This window comes from Ixodes scapularis, unplaced genomic scaffold (genome assembly GCF_016920785.2).
Source record: "Ixodes scapularis isolate PalLabHiFi unplaced genomic scaffold, ASM1692078v2 PGA_scaffold12__126_contigs__length_90152505, whole genome shotgun sequence".
In the NCBI taxonomy this organism is placed as follows: Eukaryota; Metazoa; Arthropoda; class Arachnida; order Ixodida; family Ixodidae; genus Ixodes; species Ixodes scapularis.
In genome coordinates this window covers 58,211,336-58,230,341 of record NW_024609838.1, presented here as the reverse complement: position 1 = coordinate 58,230,341, position 19,006 = coordinate 58,211,336, and positions in this window count along the sequence as shown.

The following is a 19,006-nucleotide window of genomic DNA, read 5'->3' as shown; positions in this document are numbered from 1 at the left end:
AACCTGCCACTTGATTCGGTTCTTGAGTGAGCAAGAGACGCACCAGCCAGTCGTGCATAATGCCTCCTGATCCTGAACCTGCCGTTTGATTCGGTTCTTGAGTGATCAAGAGACGCACCAGCCAGTCGTGCATAATGCCGCCTGATCCTGAACCTGCCACTTGATTCGGTTCTTGAGTGAGCAAGAGACGCACCAGCCAGTCGTGCATAATGCCTCCTGATCCTGAACCTGCCGTTTGATTCGGTTCTTGAGTGAGCAAGAGACGCACCAGCCAGTCGTGCATAATGCCTCCTGATCCTGAACCTGCCGTTTGATTCGGTTCTTGAGTGAGCAAGAGACGCACCAGCCAGTCGTGCATAATGCCTCCTGATCCTGAACCTGCCGTTTGATTCGGTTCTTGAGTGAGCAAGAGACGCACCAGCCAGTCGTGCATAATGCCTCCTGATCCTGAACCTGAAACTTGATTCGGTTCTTGAGTGAGCAAGAGACGCACCAGCCAGTCGTGCGTAATGCCTCCTGATCCTGAACCTGCCGTTTGATTCGGTTCTTGAGTGAGCAAGAGACGCACCAGCCAGTCGTGCATAATGCCTCCTGATCCTGAACCTGCCGTTTGATTCGGTTCTTGAGTGAGCAAGAGACGCACCAGCCAGTCGTGCATAATGCCTCCTGATCCTGAACCTGCCACTTGATTCGGTTCTTGAGTGAGCAAGAGACGCACCAGCCAGTCGTGCATAATGCCTCCTGATCCTGAACCTGCCGTTTGATTCGGTTCTTGAGTGAGCAAGAGACGCACCAGCCAGTCGTGCATAATGCCTCCTGATCGTGAACCTGCCACTTGATTCGGTTCTTGAGTGAGCAAGAGACGCACCAGCCAGTCGTGCATAATGCCTCCTGATCCTGAACCTGCCGTTTGATTCGGTTCTTGAGTGAGCAAGAGACGCACCAGCCAGTCGTGCATAATGCCTCCTGATCCTGAACCTGCCGTTTGATTCGGTTCTTTAGTGAGCAAGAGACGCACCAGCCAGTCGTGCATAATGCCTCCTGATCCTGAACCTGCCACTTGATTCGGGTCTTGAGTGAGCAAGAGACGCACCAGCCAGTCGTGGTTAATGCCGCCTGATCCTGAACCTGCCGTTTGATTCGGTTCTTGAGTGAGCAAGAGACGCACCAGCCAGTCGTGGATAATGCCTCCTGATCCTGAACCTGCCACTTGATTCGGGTCTTGAGTGAGCAAGAGACGCACCAGCCAGTCGTGGTTAATGCCGCCTGATCCTGAACCTGCCGTTTGATTCGGTTCTTGAGTGAGCAAGAGACGCACCAGCCAGTCGTGCATAATGCCTCCTGATCCTGAACCTGCCGTTTGATTCCGTTCTTGAGTGAGCAAGAGACGCACCAGCCAGTCGTGCATAATGCCTCCTGATCCTGAACCTGCCACTTGATTCGGTTCTTGAGTGAGCAAGAGACGCACCAGCCAGTCGTGCATAATGCCTCCTGATCCTGAACCTGCCGTTTGATTCGGTTCTTGAGTGAGCAAGAGACGCACCAGCCAGTCGTGCATAATGCCTCCTGATCCTAAACCTGCCGTTTGATTCGGTTCTTGAGTGAGCAAGAGACGCACCAGCCAGTCGTGCATAATGCCTCCTGATCCTGAACCTGCCGTTTGATTCGGTTCTTGAGTGAGCAAGAGACGCACCAGCCAGTCGTGCATAATGCCTCCTGATCCTGAACCTGCCACTTGATTCGGTTCTTGAGTGAGCAAGAGACGCACCAGCCAGTCGTGCATAATGCCTCCTGATCGTGAACCTGCCGTTTGATTCGGTTCTTGAGTGAGCAAGAGACGCACCAGCCAGTCGTGCATAATGCCTCCTGATCCTGAACCTGCCACTTGATTCGGTTCTTGAGTGAGCAAGAGACGCACCAGCCAGTCGTGCATAATGCCTCCTGATCCTGAACCTGCCGTTTGATTCGGTTCTTGAGTGAGCAAGAGACGCACCAGCCAGTCGTGCATAATGCCTCCTGATCCTGAACCTGCCGTTTGATTCGGTTCTTGAGTGAGCAAGAGACGCACCAGCCAGTCGTGCATAATGCCTCCTGATCCTGAACCTGCCACTTGATTCGGTTCTTGAGTGAGCAAGAAACGCACCAGCCAATCGTGCATAATGCCTCCTGATCCTGAACCTGCCGTTTGATTCGGTTCTTGAGTGAGCAAGAGACGCACCAGCCAGTCGTGCATAATGCCTCCTGATCCTGAACCTGCCGTTTGATTCGGTTCTTGAGTGAGCAAGAGACGCACCAGCCAGTCGTGCATAATGCCTCCTGCTCCTGAACCTGCCGTTTGATTCGGTTCTTGAGTGAGCAAGAGACGCACCAGTCAGTCGTGCATAATGCCTCCTGATCCTGAACCTGCCGTTTGATTCGGTTCTTGAGTGAGCAAGAGACGCACCAGCCAGTCGTGCATAATGTCTCCTGATCCTGAACCTGCCACTTGATTCGGGTCTTGAGTGAGCAAGAGACGCACCAGCCAGTCGTGGTTAATGCCGCCTGATCCTGAACCTGCCGTTTGATTCGGTTCTTGAGTGAGCAAGAGACGCACCAGCCAGTCGTGGTTAATGCCGCCTGATCCTGAACCTGCCGTTTGATTCGGTTCTTGAGTGAGCAAGAGACGCACCAGCCAGTCGTGCATAATGCCTCCTGATCCTGAACCTGACGTTTGATTCGGTTCTTGAGTGAGCAAGAGACGCACCAGCCAGTCGTGCATAATGCCTCCTGATCCTGAACCTGCCACTTGATTCGGTTCTTGAGTGAGCAAGAGACGCACCAGCCAGTCGTGCATAATGGCTCCTGATCCTGAACCTGCCGTTTGATTCGGTTCTTGAGTGAGCAAGAGACGCACCAGCCAGTCGTGCATAATGCCTCCTGATCCTGAACCTGCCGTTTGATTCGGTTCTTGAGTGAGCAAGAGACGCACCAGCCAGTCGTGCATAATGCCTCCTGATCCTGAACCTGCCATTTGATTCGGTTCTTGAGTGAGCAAGAGACGCACCAGCCAGTCGTGCATAATGCCTCCTGATCCTGAACCTGCCGTTTGATTCGGTTCTTGAGTGAGCAAGAGACGCACCAGCCAGTCGTGCATAATGCCTCCTGATCCTGAACCTGCCGTTTGATTCGGTTCTTGAGTGAGCAAGAGACGCACCAGCCAGTCGTGCATAATGCCTCCTGATCCTGAACCTGCCGTTTGATTCGGTTCTTGACTGAGCAAGAGACGCACCAGCCAGTCGTGCATAATGCCTCCTGATCCTGAACCTGCCACTTGATTCGGGTCTTGAGTGAGCAAGAGACGCCCCAGCCAGTCGTGGTTAATGCCGCCTGATCCTGAACCTGCCGTTTGATTCGGTTCTTGAGTGAGCAAGAGACGCACCAGCCAGTCGTGGATAATGCCTCCTGATCCTGAACCTGCCACTTGATTCGGGTTTTGAGTGAGCGAGAGACGCACCAGCCAGTCGTGGTTAATGCCGCCTGATCCTGAACCTGCCGTTTGATTCGGTTCTTGAGTGAGCAAGAGACGCACCAGCCAGTCGTGCATAATGCCTCCTGATCCTGAACCTGCCGTTTGATTCGGTTCTTGAGTGAGCAAGAGACGCACAAGCCAGTCGTGGATAATGCCTCCTGATCCTGAACCTGCCACTTGATTCGGGTCTTGAGTGAGCAAGAGACGCACCAGCCAGTCGTGGTTAATGCCGCCTGATCCTGAACCTGCCGTTTGATTCGGTTCTTGAGTGAGCAAGAGACGCACCAGCCAGTCGTGCATAATGCCTCCTGATCCTGAACCTGCCACTTGATTCGGGTCTTGAGTGAGCAAGAGACGCACCAGCCAGTCGTGCATAATGCCTCCTGATCCTGAACCTGCCGTTTGATTCGGTTCTTGAGTGAGCAAGAGACGCACCAGCCAGTCGTGCATAATGCCTCCTGATCCTGAACCTGCCACTTGATTCGGTTCTTGAGTGAGCAAGAGACGCACCAGCCAGTCGTGCATAATGCCTCCTGATCCTGAACCTGCCGTTTGATTCGGTTCTTGAGTGAGCAAGAGACGCACCAGCCAGTCGTGCATAATGCCTCCTGATCCTGAACCTGCCACTTGATTCGGTTCTTGAGTGAGCAAGAGACGCACCAGCCAGTCGTGCATAATGCCTCCTGATCCTGAACCTGCCGTTTGATTCGGTTCTTGAGTGAGCAAGAGACGCACCAGCCAGTCGTGCATAATGCCTCCTGATCCTGAACCTGCCGTTTGATTCGGTTCTTTAGTGAGCAAGAGACGCACCAGCCAGTCGTGCATAATGCCTCCTGATCCTGAACCTGCCACTTGATTCGGGTCTTGAGTGAGCAAGAGACGCACCAGCCAGTCGTGGTTAATGCCGCCTGATCCTGAACCTGCCGTTTGATTCGGTTCTTGAGTGAGCAAGAGACGCACCAGCCAGTCGTGGATAATGCCTCCTGATCCTGAACCTGCCACTTGATTCGGGTCTTGAGTGAGCAAGAGACGCACCAGCCAGTCGTGGTTAATGCCGCCTGATCCTGAACCTGCCGTTTGATTCGGTTCTTGAGTGAGCAAGAGACGCACCAGCCAGTCGTGCATAATGCCTCCTGATCCTGAACCTGCCGTTTGATTCGGTTCTTGAGTGAGCAAGAGACGCACCAGCCAGTCGTGCATAATGCCTCCTGATCCTGAACCTGCCGTTTGATTCGGTTCTTTAGTGAGCAAGAGACGCACCAGCCAGTCGTGCATAATGCCTCCTGATCCTGAACCTGCCGTTTGATTCGGTTCTTGACTGAGCAAGAGACGCACCAGCCAGTCGTGCATAATGCCTCCTGATCCTGAACCTGCCACTTGATTCGGGTCTTGAGTGAGCAAGAGACGCCCCAGCCAGTCGTGGTTAATGCCGCCTGATCCTGAACCTGCCGTTTGATTCGGTTCTTGAGTGAGCAAGAGACGCACCAGCCAGTCGTGGATAATGCCTCCTGATCCTGAACCTGCCACTTGATTCGGGTTTTGAGTGAGCGAGAGACGCACCAGCAAGTCGTGGTTAATGCCGCCTGATCCTGAACCTGCCGTTTGATTCGGTTCTTGAGTGAGCAAGAGACGCACCAGCCAGTCGTGCATAATGCCTCCTGATCCTGAACCTGCCTTTTGATTCGGTTCTTGAGTGAGCAAGAGACGCACCAGCCAGTCGTGCATAATGCCTCCTGATCCTGAACCTGCCACTTGATTCGGTTCTTGAGTGAGCAAGAGACGCACCAGCCAATCGTGCATAATGCCTCCTGATCCTGAACCTGCCGTTTGATTCGGTTCTTGAGTGAGCAAGAGACGCACCAGCCAGTCGTGCATAATGCCTCCTGATCCTGAACCTGCCGTTTGATTCGGTTCTTGAGTGAGCAAGAGACGCACCAGCCAGTCGTGCATAATGCCTCCTGCTCCTGAACCTGCCGTTTGATTCGGTTCTTGAGTGAGCAAGAGACGCACCAGTCAGTCGTGCATAATGCCTCCTGATCCTGAACCTGCCGTTTGATTCGGTTCTTGAGTGAGCAAGAGACGCACCAGCCAGTCGTGCATAATGCCTCCTGATCCTGAACCTGCCACTTGATTCGGGTCTTGAGTGAGCAAGAGACGCACCAGCCAGTCGTGGTTAATGCCGCCTGATCCTGAACCTGCCGTTTGATTCGGTTCTTGAGTGAGCAAGAGACGCACCAGCCAGTCGTGGTTAATGCCGCCTGATCCTGAACCTGACGTTTGATTCGGTTCTTGAGTGAGCAAGAGACGCACCAGCCAGTCGTGCATAATGCCTCCTGATCCTGAACCTGCCACTTGATTCGGTTCTTGAGTGAGCAAGAGACGCACCAGCCAGTCGTGCATAATGGCTCCTGATCCTGAACCTGCCGTTTGATTCGGTTCTTGAGTGAGCAAGAGACGCACCAGCCAGTCGTGCATAATGCCTCCTGATCCTGAACCTGCCGTTTGATTCGGTTCTTGAGTGAGCAAGAGACGCACCAGCCAGTCGTGCATAATGCCTCCTGATCCTGAACCTGCCATTTGATTCGGTTCTTGAGTGAGCAAGAGACGCACCAGCCAGTCGTGCATAATGCCTCCTGATCCTGAACCTGCCGTTTGATTCGGTTCTTGAGTGAGCAAGAGACGCACCAGCCAGTCGTGCATAATGCCTCCTGATCCTGAACCTGCCGTTTGATTCGGTTCTTGAGTGAGCAAGAGACGCACCAGCCAGTCGTGCATAATGCCTCCTGATCCTGAACCTGCCGTTTGATTCGGTTCTTGACTGAGCAAGAGACGCACCAGCCAGTCGTGCATAATGCCTCCTGATCCTGAACCTGCCACTTGATTCGGGTCTTGAGTGAGCAAGAGACGCCCCAGCCAGTCGTGGTTAATGCCGCCTGATCCTGAACCTGCCGTTTGATTCGGTTCTTGAGTGAGCAAGAGACGCACCAGCCAGTCGTGGATAATGCCTCCTGATCCTGAACCTGCCACTTGATTCGGGTTTTGAGTGAGCGAGAGACGCACCAGCCAGTCGTGGTTAATGCCGCCTGATCCTGAACCTGCCGTTTGATTCGGTTCTTGAGTGAGCAAGAGACGCACCAGCCAGTCGTGCATAATGCCTCCTGATCCTGAACCTGCCGTTTGATTCGGTTCTTGAGTGAGCAAGAGACGCACAAGCCAGTCGTGGATAATGCCTCCTGATCCTGAACCTGCCACTTGATTCGGGTCTTGAGTGAGCAAGAGACGCACCAGCCAGTCGTGGTTAATGCCGCCTGATCCTGAACCTGCCGTTTGATTCGGTTCTTGAGTGAGCAAGAGACGCACCAGCCAGTCGTGCATAATGCCTCCTGATCCTGAACCTGCCACTTGATTCGGGTCTTGAGTGAGCAAGAGACGCACCAGCCAGTCGTGGATAATGCCGCCAGATCCTGAACCTGCCGTTTGATTCGGTTCTTGAGTGAGCAAGAGACGCACCAGCCAGTCGTGGTTAATGCCTCCTGATCCTGAACCTGCCACTTGATTCGGGTCTTGAGTGAGCAAGAGACGCACCAGCCAGTCGTGGATAATGCCGCCGGATCCTGAACCTGCCGTTTGATTCGGTTCTTGAGTGAGCAAGAGACGCACCAGCCAGTCGTGCATAATGCCTCCTGATCCTGAACCTGCCACTTGATTCGGGTCTTGAGTGAGCAAGAGACGCACCAGCCAGTCGTGGATAATGCCGCCGGATCCTGAACCTGCCGTTTGATTCGGTTCTTGAGTGAGCAAGAGACGCACCAGCCAGTCGTGGATAATGCCGCCGGATCCTGAACCTGCCCCTTGATTCGGTTCTTGAGTGAGCAAGAGACGCACCAGCCAGTCGTGGATAATGCTGCCGGATCTTGAACCTGCCGCTTGATTCGGTTCTTAAGTGAACAAGAGACGCACCACCCAGTCATAAGTAATGCCGCCTGATCTTGAACCTGCCGCTTGATTCGGTTCTTGTTCTTCTGTGAGCAAGAGACGCACCAGACAGTCGTGGGTAATGCCGCCTTATCCTAAACCTGCCGCTTGATTCGGTTCTTGAGTGAGCAAGAGACGCACCAGCCAGTCGTGGGTAATGCCGCCAGATCCTGAACCTGCCCCCGGATTTTGTTCTTGTGTGAGCAAGGGACGCACGAGCCAGTCGTGGGTAATGCCGCATGATCCTGAGCCTGCCGGTTGATTCGGTTCCTGTGTGAGGAAGAGAGGCACCGGCCAGTCTTGGGGAATGCCGCCTGATCCTGAGCCTGCCGCTTGATACGGTTCTTGAGTTAGCAAGAGACAGACCAGCCAGTCGTAAATAATGACGCCTGATCCTGAACCTGCCGCTTGATTCAGTTCTTTAGTGAGCAAGAGACGTACCAGCCAGTCGTTTATAATGCCGCCTGATCCTGAACCTGCCGCTTGATTCGGTTCTTGAGTGAGCGAGAGATGCGCCAGCCAGTCGTGGGTAATGCCACCTGATCCTGAACCTGCCGCTGGATTCGGTTCTTGTGTGAGCAAGAGACGCACCATCCAGTCGTGGGTAATGCCGCCTGATCCTGAACCTGCAACTTGATTCGGTTCTTGAGTGAGAAAGAGACGCACCAGCCAGTCGTGGATAATGCTGCCGGATCCTGAATCTGCCCCTTGATTCGGTTCTTGAGTGAGCAAGAGACGCACCAGCCAGTCGTGGATAATGCTGCCGGATCCTGAACCTGCTCCTTGATTCGGTTCTTGAGTGAGCAAGAGACGCACCATCCAGTCGTGGGTAATGCCGCCTGATCCTGAACCTGCCACTTGATTCGGTTCTTGTGTGAGCAAGAGACGCACCAGCCAGTTGTGGGTAATGCCGCTTTATCCTGAACGTGCCGCTTGATTCGGTTTTTGAGTGAGCAAGAGACGCACCAGCCTGTCGTGGGTAATGCTGCCTGATCCTGAACCTGCCGCTTGATTCGGTTCTTGAGTGAGCAAGAGACGCACCAGCCTGTCGTGGATAATGCTGCCTGATCCTGAACCTGCCGCTTGATTCGGTTCTTGAGTAACCAAGAGACGCACCAGCCAGTCGTAAGTAATGCCGCCTGATCCTGAGCCTGCCAGTTGATTCAGTTCTTCTGTGAGCAAGGGACGCACCAGCCAGTCGTAAGTAATGCCGCCTGATCCTGAGCCTGCCGCTTGATTAGGTTCATGTGTGAGCAAGAGACGCACCAGCCAGTCGTAAGTAATGCCACCTGATCCTGAGCCTGCCGCTTGATTCAGTTCTGTGAGCAAGAGACGCACCAGCCAGTCCTAAGTAATGCCGCCTGATCCTGAGCCTGCCGCTTGATTCAGTTCTTCTGTGAGCAAGGGACGCACCATCCTGTCGTAAGTAATGCCGCCTGATCCTGAGCCTGCCGCTTGATTAGGTTCTTGTGTGAGCAAGAGACGCACCAGCCAGTCGTAAGTAATGCCACCTGATCCTGAGCCTGCCGCTTGATTCAGTTCTTTTGTGAGCAAGAGACGCACCAGCCAGTCGTGGGTAATGCCGCCTGATCCTGAACATGCCGGTTGGTTTGGTTCTCGTGTGAGCAAGAGATGCACCAGCCAGTCGTAAGTAATGCCGCCTGATCCTGAGCCTGCCGCTTGATTCAGTTCTTTTGTGAGCAAGGGACGCACCAGCCAGTCGTAAGTAATGCCGCCTGATCCTGAGCCTGCCGCTTGATTCAGTTCTTCTGTGAGCAAGGGACGTACCAGCGAGTCGTTTATAATGCCGCCTGATCCAGAACCTGCCGCTTGATTCGGTTCTTGAGTGAGCAAAAGACGCACCAGCCAGTCGGGCGTAATTCCGCCTTTTCCTAAACCTGCCGCTTGATTCGGTTCTTGAGTGAGCAAGAGACGCACCAGCCAGTCACGGGTAATGCCGCCTGATCCTGAACCTGCCGCTGGATTCGGTTCTTGTGTGAGCAAGAGACGCACCATCCAGTCGTGGGTAATGCCGCATGATCCTGAACCTGCCGGTTTATTCGGTTCTTTTGTCAGCAAGAGACGCACCAGCCAGTCGGGGGTAATGCCGCCTGATCCTGAACCTGCCGGTTGATTCGGTTCCTGTGTGAGGAAGAGACGCACCGGCCAGTCTTGGGTAATGCCGCCTGATCCTGAGCCTGCCGCTTGATTTGGTTCTTGAGTTAGCAAGAGACAGACCAGCCAGTCGTAAATATTGCCGCCTGATCCTGAACCTGCCGCTTGATTCAGTTCTTTAGTGAGCAAGAGACGTACCAGCCAGTCGTTTATAATGCCGCCTGATCCTGAACCTGCCGCTTGATTCGGTTCTTGAGTGAGCGAGAGATGCACCAGCCAGCCGTGGGTAATGCCACCTGATCCTGAACCTGCCGCTGGATTCGGTTCTTGTGTGAGCAAGAGACGCACCATCCAGTCGTGGGTAATGCCGCCTGATCCTGAACCTGCAACTTGATTCGGTTCTTGAGTGAGCAAGAGACGCACCAGCCAGTCGTGGATAATGCTGCCGGATCCTGAATCTGCCCCTTGATTCGGTTCTTGAGTGAGCAAAAGACGCACCAGCCAGTCGTGGGTAATGCTGTCTGATCCTGAACCTGCCGCTTGATTCGGTTCTTGAGTGACCTAGAGACGCACCAGCCAGTCGTGGGTAATGCCGCCTTATCCTAAACCTGCCGCTTGATTCGGTTCTTGAGTGAGCAAGAGACGCACCAGCCAGTCGTGGGTAATGCCGCTTTATCCTGAACGTGCCGCTTGATTCGGTTCTTGAGTGAGCAAGAGACGCACCAGCTAGTCGTGGGTAATGCCGCCTGTTCCTAAACCTGCCGCTTGATTCGGTTCTTGAGTGAGCAAGAGACGCACCAGCCAGTCGTGGGTAATGCCGCCTGATCCTGAGCCTGCCGCTTGATTCGGTTCTTGAGTTAGCAAGAGACGTACCAGCCAGTCGTAAATAATCCCGCCTGATCCTAAACCTGCAGCTTGATTCGGTTCTTGAGTGAGAAAGAGACGCACCAGCCAGTCGTGGGTAATGCTGCCTGATCGTGAACCTGCCGCTTGATTCGGTTCTTGAGTGAGCAAGAGACGCATCGGCCTGTCGTGGGTAATGCCGCCTGCTCCTGAACCTGCCGCTTGATTCGGTTCTTGAGTAACCATGAGACGCACCAGCCAGTCTTAAGTAATGCCGCCTGATCCTGAGCCTGCCGCTTGATTCAGTTCTTCTGTGAGCAAGGGACGCACCATCCTGTCGTAAGTAATGCCGCCTGATCCTGAGCCTGCCGCTTGATTAGGTTCTTGTGTGAGCAAGAGACGCATCTGCCAGTCGTAAGTAATGCCACCTGATCCTGAGCCTGCCGCTTGATTGTGTTCTTCTGTGAGCAAGGGACGTACCAGCCAGTCGTTTATAATGCCGCCTGATCCCGAACCTGCCGCTTGATTCGGTTCTTGTTCTTCTGTGAGCAAGAGACGCACCCGCCAGTCGTGCATAATGCCTCCTGATCCTGAACCTGCCACTTGATTCGGCTCTTGAGTGAGCAAGAGACGCACCAGCCAGTCGTGGATAATGCCGCCGGATCCTGAACCTGCCGTTTGATTCGGTTCTTGAGTGAGCAAGAGACGCACCAGCCAGTCGTGGATAATGCCTCCTGATCCTGAACCTGCCACTTGATTCGGGTCTTCAGTGAGCAAGAGACGCACCCGCCAGTCGTGCATAATGCCTCCTGATCCTGAACCTGCCGCTTGATTCGGGTCTTGAGTGAGCAAGAGACGCACCAGCCAGTCGTGGATAATGCCGCCGGATCCTGAACCTGCCGTTTGATTCGGTTCTCGAGTGAGCAAGAGACGCACCAGCCAGTCGTGGATAATGCCTCCTGATCCTGAACCTGCCACTTGATTCGGGTCTTGAGTGAGCAAGAGACGCACCCGCCAGTCGTGGTTGATGCCGCCTGATCCTGAACCTGCCGTTTGATTCGGTTCTTGAGTGAGCAAGAGACGCACCAGCCAGTCGTGGATAATGCCGCCGGATCCTGAACCTGCCGTTTGATTTGGTTCTTGAGTGAGCAAGAGACGCACCAGCCAGTCGTGGATAATGCTGCCGGATCTTGAACCTGCCGCTTGATTCGGTTCTTAAGTGAACAAGAGACGCACCACCCAGTCATAAGTAATGCCGCCTGATCTTGAACCTGCCGCTTGATTCGGTTCTTGTTCTTCTGTGAGCAAGAGACGCACCCGCCAGTCGTGCATAATGCCTCCTGATCCTGAACCTGCCACATGATTCGGGTCTTGAGTGAGCAAGAGACGCACCAGCCAGTCGTGGATAATGCCGCCGGATTCTGAACCTGCCGTTTGATTCGGTTCTTGAGTGAGCAAGAGACGCACCAGCCAGTCGTGGATAATGCCGCCGGATCCTGAACCTGCCGTTTGATTCGGTTCTTGAGTGAGCAAGAGACGCACCCGCCAGTCGTGCATAATGCCTCCTGATCCTGAACCTGCCACTTGATTCGGGTCTTGAGTGAGCAAGAGACGCACCAGCCAGTCGTGGTTAATGCCGCCTGTACCTGAACCTGCCGTTTGATTCGGTTCTTGAGTGAGCAAGAGACGCACCAGCCAGTCGTGGATAATGCTGCCGGATCCTGAACCTGCCCCTTGATTCGGTTCTTGAGTGAGCAAGAGACGCACCAGCCAGTCGTGGATAATGCTGCCGGATCTTGAACCTGCCGCTTGATTCGGTTCTTAAGTGAACAAGAGACGCACCACCCAGTCATAAGTAATGCCGCCTGATCTTGAACCTCCCGCTTGATTCGGTTCTTGTTCTTCTGTGAGCAAGAGACGCACCAGCTAGTCGTGCATAATGCCTCCTGATCCTGAACCTGCCACTTGATTCGGGTCTTGAGTGAGCAAGAGACGCACCACCCAGTCGTGGGCAATGCCGCCTGATCCTGAACCTGGCGCTTGATTCGGTTCTTGAATGAGCAAGAGATGCACCAGCCAGTCGTGGATATTGCCGCCTGATCCTGAATCTGCCGCTTGATTCGGTTCTTGAGTGAGCAAAAGACGCACCAGCCAGTCGTGGGTAATGCTGTCTGATCCTGAACCTGCCGCTTGATTCGGTTCTTGAGTGACCTAGAGACGCACCAGCCAGTCGTGGGTAATGCCGCCTTATCCTAAACCTGCCGCTTGATTCGGTTCTTGAGTGAGCAAGAGACGCACCAGCCAGTCGTGGGTAATGCCGCCAGATCCTGAACCGGCCCCTGGATTTTGTTCTTTTGTGAGCAAGGGACGCACGAGCCAGTCGTGGGTAATGCCGCATGATCCTGAGCCTGCCGGTTGATTCGGTTCCTGTGTGAGGAAGAGACGCACCGGCCAGTCTTGGGTAATGCCGCATGATCCTGAGCCTGCCGCTTGATTCGGTTCTTGAGTTAGCAAGAGACAGACCAGCCAGTTGTAAATAATGCCGCCTGATCCTGAAGCTGCCACTTGATTCAGTTCTTTAGTGAGCAAGAGACGTACCAGCCAGTCGTTTATAATGCCGCCTGATCCTGAACCTGCCGCTTGATTCGGTTCTTGAGTGAGCGAGAGATGCGCCAGCCAGCCGTGGGTAATGCCACCTGATCCTGAACCTGCCGCTGGATTCGGTTCTTGTGTGAGCAAGAGACGCACCATCCAGTCGTGGGTAATGCCGCCTGATCCTGAACCTGCAACTTGATTCAGTTCTTGAGTGAGCAAGAGACGCACCAGCCAGTCGTGGATAATGCTGCCGGATCCTGAATCTGCCCTTGATTCGGTTCTTGAGTGAGCAAGAGACGCACCAGCCAGTCGTGGATAATGCTGCCGGATCCTGAACCTGCTCCTTGATTCGGTTCTTGAGTAAGCAAGAGACGCACCATCCAGTCGTGGGTAATGCCGCCTGATCATGAACCTGCCACTTGATTCGGTTCTTGTGTGAGCAAGAGACGCACCAGCCAGTTGTGGGTAATGCCGCTTTATCCTGAACGTGCCGCTTGATTCGGTTCTTGAGTGAGCAAGAGACGCACCAGCCGGTCGTGGGTAATGCCGCCTGATCCTGAGCCTGCCGCTTGATTCGGTTCTTGAGTTAGCAAGAGACGTACCAGCCAGTCGTAAATAATCCCGCCTGATCCTAAACCTGCAGCTTGATTCGGTTCTTGAGTGAGAAAGAGACGCACCAGCCAGTCGTGGGTAATGCTGCCTGATCGTGAACCTGCCGCTTGATTCGGTTCTTGAGTGAGCAAGAGGCGCACCGACCTGTCGTGGGTAATGCCGCCTGCTCCTGAACCTGCCGCTTGATTCGGTTCTTGAGTAACCAAGAGACGCACCAGCCAGTCTTAAGTAATGCCGCCTGATCCTGAGCCTGCCGCTTGATTCAGTTCTTCTGTGAGCAAGGGACGCACCACCCTGTCGTAAGTAATGCCGCCTGATCCTGAGCCTGCCGCTTGATTAGGTTCTTGTGTGAGCAAGAGACGCATCTGCCAGTCGTAAGTAATGCCACCTGATCCTGAGCCTGCCTCTTGATTGTGTTCTTCTGTGAGCAAGGGACGTACCAGCCAGTCGTTTATAATGCCGCCTGATCCCGAACCTGCCGCTTGATTCGGTTCTTGTTCTTCTGTGAGCAAGAGACGCACCCGCCAGTCGTGCATAATGCCTCCTGATCCTGAACCTGCCACTTGATTCGGCTCTTGAGTGAGCAAGAGACGCACCAGCCAGTCGTGGATAATGCCGCCGGATCCTGAACCTGCCGTTTGATTCGGTTCTTGAGTGAGCAAGAGACGCACCAGCCAGTCGTGGATAATGCCTCCTGATCCTGAACCTGCCACTTGATTCGGGTCTTGAGTGAGCAAGAGACGCACCCGCCAGTCGTGCATAATGCCTCCTGATCCTGAACCTGCCACTTGATTCGGGTCTTGAGTGAGCAAGAGACGCACCAGCCAGTCGTGGATAATGCCGCCGGATCCTGAACCTGCCGTTTGATTCGGTTCTCGAGTGAGCAAGAGACGCACCAGCCAGTCGTGGATAATGCCTCCTGATCCTGAACCTGCCACTTGATTCGGGTCTTGAGTGAGCAAGAGACGCACCCGCCAGTCGTGGTTGATGCCGCCTGATCCTGAACCTGCCGTTTGATTCGGTTCTTGAGTGAGCAAGAGACGCACCAGCCAGTCGTGGATAATGCCGCCGGTTCCTGAACCTGCCGTTTGATTTGGTTCTTGAGTGAGCAAGAGACGCACCAGCCAGTCGTGGATAATGCTGCCGGATCTTGAACCTGCCGCTTGATTCGGTTCTTAAGTGAACAAGAGACGCACCACCCAGTCATAAGTAATGCCGCCTGATCTTGAACCTGCCGCTTGATTCGGTTCTTGTTCTTCTGTGAGCAAGAGACGCACCCGCCAGTCGTGCATAATGCCTCCTGATCCTGAACCTGCCACATGATTCGGGTCTTGAGTGAGCAAGAGACGCACCAGCCAGTCGTGGATAATGCCGCCGGATCCTGAACCTGCCGTTTGATTCGGTTCTTGAGTGAGCAAGAGACGCACCAGCCAGTCGTGGATAATGCCGCCGGATCCTGAACCTGCCGTTTGATTCGGTTCTTGAGTGAGCAAGAGACGCACCCGCCAGTCGTGCATAATGCCTCCTGATCCTGAACCTGCCACTTGATTCGGTTCTTGAATGAGCAAGAGATGCACCAGCCAGTCGTGGATATTGCCGCCTGATCCTGAATCTGCCGCTTGATTCGGTTCTTGAGTGAGCAAAAGACGCACCAGCCAGTCGTGGGTAATGCTGTCTGATCCTGAACCTGCCGCTTGATTCGGTTCTTGAGTGACCTAGAGACGCACCAGCCAGTCGTGGGTAATGCCGCCTTATCCTAAACCTGCCGCTTGATTCGGTTCTTGAGTGAGCAAGAGACGCACCAGCCAGTCGTGGGTAATGCCGCCAGATCCTGAACCTGCCCCTGGATTTTGTTCTTGTGTGAGCAAGGGACGCACGAGCCAGTCTTGGGTAATGCCGCCTGATCCTGAGCCTGCCGCTTGATTCGGTTCTTGAGTTAGCAAGAGACAGACCAGCCAGTCGTAAATAATGCCGCCTGATCCTGAACCTGCCGCTTGATTCAGTTCTTTAGTGAGCAAGAGACGTACCAGCCAGTCGTTTATAATGCCGCCTGATCCTGAACCTGCCGCTTGATTCGGTTCTTGAGTGAGCAAGAGACGCACCAGCCAGTCGTGGATAATGCTGCCGGATCCTGAATCTGCCCCTTGATTCGGTTTTTGAGTGAGCAAGAGACGCACCAGCCAGTCGTGGATAATGCTGCCGGATCCTTAACCTGCTCCTTGATTCGGTTCTTGAGTGAGCAAGAGACGCACCATCCAGTCGTGGGTAATGCCGCCTGATCCTGAACCTGCCACTTGATTCGGTTCTTGTGTGAGCAAGAGACGCACCAGCCAGTTGTGGGTAATGCCGCTTTATCCTGAACGTGCCGCTTGATTCGGTTCTTGAGTGAGCAAGAGACGCACCAGCTAGTCGTGGGTAATGCCGCCTGATGCTGAGCCTGCCGCTTGATTCGGTTCTTGAGTTAGCAAGAGACGGACCAGCCAGTCGTAAATAATACCGCCTGTTCCTAAACCTGCCGCTTGATTCGGTTCTCTAGTGAGCAAGAGACGCACCAGCCAGTCGTGGGTAACGCCGCCTGATCCTGAGCCTGCCGCTTGATTCGGTTCTTGAGTTAGCAAGAGACGTACCAGCCAGTCGTAAATTATCCCGCCTGATCCTAAACCTGCAGCTTGATTCGGTTCTTGAGTGAGAAAGAGACGCACCAGCCAGTCGTGGGTAATGCTGCCTGATCGTGAACCTGCCGCTTGATTCGGTTCTTGAGTGAGCAAGAGACGCACCGGCCTGTCGTGGGTAATGCCGCCTGCTCCTGAACCTGCCGCTTGATTCGGTTCTTGAGTAACCAAGAGACGCACCAGCCAGTCTTAAGTAATGCCGCTGATCCTGAGCCTGCCGGTTGATTCGGTTCTCGTGTGAGCAAGAAACGCACCAGCCAGTCGCGCCTAATGCCGCCTGATCCTGAACCTGCCGCTTGATTCGGTTTTTGTGAGTGCAAGAGACGCACCAGCCAGTCGTTGGTAATGCCGCTTTATCCTGAACGTGCCGCTTGATTCGGTTCTTGAGTGAGCAAGAAACGCACCATCCAGTCGTGGGTAATGCCGCCTGATCCTGAACCTGCCGCTTGATTCAGTTCTTCTGTGAGCAAGGGACGCACCAGCCAGTCGTAAGTAATGCCGCCTGATCCTGAGCCTGCCGCTTGATTCAGTTCTTCTGTGAGCAAGGGACGTACCAGCCAGTCGTTTATAATGCCGCCTGATCCCGAACCTGCCACTTGATTCGGCTCTTGAGTGAGCAAGAGACGCACCAGCCAGTCGTGGATATTGCCGCCTGATCCTGAACCTGCCGCTTGATTCGGTTTTTGAGTGAGCAAGAGACGCACCAGCCTGTCGTGGGTAATGCTGCCTGATCCTGAACCTGCCGCTTGATTCGGTTCTTGAGTAACCAAGAGACGCAACAGCCTGTTTTGGGTAATGCTGCCTGATCCTGAACCTGCCGCTTGATTCGGTTCTTGAGTAACCAAGAGACGCAACAGCCAGTCGTAAGTAATGCCGCCTGATCCTGAGCCTGCCGCTTGATTCAGTTCTTCTGTGAGCAAGGGACGTACCAGCCAGTCGTTTATAATGCCGCCTGATCCCGAACCTGCCGCTTGATTCGGCTCTTGAGTGAGCAAGAGACGCACAAGCCAGTAGTGGATATTGCCGCCTGATCCTGAACCTGCCGCTTGATTCGGTTCTTGAGTGAGCAAGAGGCGCACCAGCCTGTCGTGGGTAATGCTGCCTGATCCTGAACCTGCCGCTTGATTCGGTTCTTGAGTGAGCAAGAGACGCACCAGCCTGTCGTGGATAATGCTGCCTGATCCTGAACCTGCCGCTTGATTCGGTTCTTGAGTAACCAAGAGACGCACCAGCCAGTCGTAAGTAATGCCGCCTGATCCTGAGCCTGCCAGTTGATTCAGTTCTTCTGTGAGCAAGAGACGCACCAGCCAGTCGTAAGTAATGCCGCCTGATCCTGAGCCGTCCGCTTGATTCAGTTCTTCTGTGAGCAAGGGACGCACCAGCCAGTCGTAAGTAATGCCGCCTGATCCTGAGCCTGCCGCTTGATTCAGTTCTTCTGTGAGCAAGGGACGCACCATCCTGTCGTAAGTAATGCCGCCTGATCCTGAGCCTTCCGCTTGATTAGGTTCTTGAGTGAGCAAGAGACGCACCAGCCAGTCGTAAGTAATGCCACCTGATCCTGAGCCTGCCGCTTGATTCAGTTCTTCTGTGAGCAAGGGACGTACCAGCCAGTCGTTTATAATGCAGCCTGATCCCGAACCTGCCGCTTGATTCGGTTCTTGTTCTTCTGTGAGCAAGAGACGCACCCGCCAGTCGTGCATAATGCCTCCTGATCCTGAACCTGCCACTTGATTCGGGTCTTGAGTGAGCAAGAGACGCACCAGCCAGTCGTGGATAATGCCGCCGGATCCTGAACCTGCCGTTTGATTCGGTTCTTGAGTGAGCAAGAGACGCACCAGCCAGTCTTGGATAATGCCTCCTGATCCTGAACCTTCCACTTGATTCGGGTCTTGAGTGAGCAAGAGACGCACCTGCCAGTCGTGCATAATGCCTCCTGATCCTGAACCTGCCACTTGATTCGGGTCTTGAGTGAGCAAGAGACGCACCAGCCAGTCGTGGATAATGCCGCCGGATCCTGAACCTGCCGTTTGATTCGGTTCTCGAGTGAGCAAGAGACGCACCAGCCAGTCGTGGATAATGCCTCCTGATCCTGAACCTGCCACTTGATTCGGGTCTTGAGTGAGCAAGAGACGCACCCGCCAGTCGTGGTTGATGCCGCCTGATCCTGAACCTGCCGTTTGATTCGGTTCTTGAGTGAGCAAGAGACGCACCAGCCAGTCGTGGATAATGCCGCCGGATCCTGAACCTGCCGTTTGATTCGGTTCTTGAGTGAGCAAGAGACGCACCAGCCAGTCGTGGATAATGCTGCCGGATCTTGAACCTGCCGCTTGATTCGGTTCTTAAGTGAACAAGAGACGCACCACCCAGTCATAAGTAATGCCGCCTGATCTTGATCCTGCCGCTTGATTCGGTTCTTGTTCTTCTGTGAGCAAGAGACGCACCCGCCAGTCGTGCATAATGCCTCCTGATCCGGAACCTGCCACATGATTCGGGTCTTGAGTGAGCAAGAGACGCACCAGCCAGTCGTGGATAATGCCGCCGGATCCTGAACCTGCCGTTTGATTCGGTTCTTGAGTGAGCAAGAGACGCACCAGCCAGTCGTGGATAATGCCGCCGGATCCTGAACCTGCCGTTTGATTCGGTTCTTGAGTGAGCAAGAGACCCACCCGCCAGTCGTGCATAATGC